A 2,500-nucleotide genomic window follows, 5' to 3' on the forward strand; every position below is an offset into this window, starting at 1 on the left:
CCATGCTTATAGGAAACTCTTCAATAGACACAATTTAAAAATTAGTTTTAGTTCAACTACCAATTTTAAAAACATAATCAATCATAACATACAAAAAACACAAGAAGAAACCATCTGTTCATGCAGGAATAAAGAATTGTGCCCGCTAAATGGAGCTTGCATGTCCAAGACCATCATATATGAAGCTACCGTAAACTCTATAACCACTAAAGACACCGTTTCGACGAAGAAATACGTGGGCCTGACAGAGGGTAATTTCAAGGCCAGGTTCAATAACCACACTTTGAGCTTTAGGCACTGGAACAAAAGAAAAGCGACACAATTATCCAATCATATTTGGTCTTTAAGAGATAAAGGTGTCGATTATAACATACAATGGAAGATTTTGGCCAGATGTAAGCCCTATACCAACGGCAGCGGAAGGTGCGGTTTATGCGACATGGAGAGATGGCTTATCTGGAAAAGCAGCTTAGACCCTACCACATGTCTAAATACAAGGACAGAGCTTTTCGGATCATGCCCACATGTGACTAAATTTCTGTTACGTTTTGGTCCCCTAAAGAAAACGGATAGAACATGCTTTCTGTGTAATGTCCCAAGAAGATTTTATATATTTTTATATATTTTTATATATTTTTATGTATTTTTATATAATTTTTATGACGAAAAATGCGAGCGATGTATAAGTACACAGGCAAAGCAGAGTTATAACAGAGTAATTTCCCTTCATTTTTAACGGTATTTTTTCATAACGTTTTCAAATAGCCAGATAACCGAAGAGATGGTGTTGTGGATTTCCACTTCGGCATCTGAAACTCAGAGTTTTATCTTGACTACCGAGTAATGTAACATATTGTATATATATATATATATATATATATAATATATATATATATATATATACATATATTTCGGTTGTTCGGTGGATTTAAAAAAACGTTTAAACAATCATATTTCTTCCTTTAGGTTTAAACACAAGGCAGGTTGCTCAACACTGTCTAGTAAAATTTGGAACTGAAAAGGAATAATATAGAATTTGACCTGAAATGGGATATAGTAAGGAAAGCACGGCCTTATAAAAATAGTAGAGATGGTTGCGAACTTTGTTCTAGGGAAACATATGAGATTTTAAGACATAGGAATAATACAAATCTGTTAAATAACCGTTCTGAACTAGGAGTATCTGGCATACATCGCACAACCCGTACGTTTAAATATTTCAAATAATGATATCGCGACCATTCCTAATTTTTTTCAAATTTCTAATTCTTTATAACTAATTATGAATGAATATACCATACTAGCCTTTAATTCAACACGCATAGATTACTAAAAAAACTTCATTGCATATTTAGAATTAAATTCTCTCTTTTTTCTTCTAATATATATTTAATCCCTAATGCATTCACTTTATTAACAAGACTCTTGTCCTCAGTTATTAAGTAATATGCCTACTCACATTAAATGATAGATTTTTCCCCAAAATGAATAAATATTAGATTTATAATTTCTACTTTAATCCAACGTATCAATATAACCAACACCTACCATATAAATATGGAGCTGATGTGTGTGGGTATATAGGAATCTCTGCAATTCTCTTTAACTTTTTCTTGGGTATATAGGTGGTCATTATAACCATTTGACATTGACCTAATTTTCTTGATACAAGATCTGCTTGCCAAATAGTAGTAAATAGCTCCTAGGGCATTATAACTCCACTTTTATTTCTTAATGAATAATTTCTGACATTTACGTAACCCCATTTCTATAAATAGAAGACCCCTTTTGTCTCCTTCAACTGAATGTGCCTCGCAACCTTTTAGCAGTTCAAAACAACTCTTCAGTCATAAGATAAGCTCTACTACTTCAACGTTCTTAAAATTCAAATCAACATCTTTGTCTATATATCTACCTTCTCTATAATGTTATAAATTAATATAAAAATTATGTATTAATGGGAAACCTCTATAAATGGCTGATGATTGCTCAACATTTTAAAACTGTTGTAATATATACAATATTTAATAAAATGGTGTAGCGTGAAACGACCGTACCAAATTACCGAAGATATTCTTGTTGTTTATTTTGATTATAATCAACCCATGTATTTATATGGATAACACCATACAAAGTTCTGATGCATCTAACTTAAGTACCATATTCATCTGAATCTAAATTTAGCTGAACTTAATATATATATATATAACTGAGAATGTGTGTGTGTCTATCTGTCTGTCTGTGTGAATCCCTAAAACTTGAGAACTATACAACCAATTTCATTCAAATTTTACACATGCCTTACTTAGGGTCCATGTAGTGTCATGGGCAAAAATTTTAACTTCTTGCCTAGGGCGAGCCCACAGCAATATCATATCTTCTCTACTATTTCTGTATTACGTGTCAAAAGTGAAAGAAAAATATCTCTCTATTGTAATGTCAGATACTTCCACTTTACTACTGAAACTATTAATTAAAGTGAAACTATTATATAACAGGG

Source organism: Octopus sinensis, linkage group LG24, assembly GCF_006345805.1.
Source record: "Octopus sinensis linkage group LG24, ASM634580v1, whole genome shotgun sequence".
Classification (NCBI taxonomy): domain Eukaryota; kingdom Metazoa; phylum Mollusca; class Cephalopoda; order Octopoda; family Octopodidae; genus Octopus; species Octopus sinensis.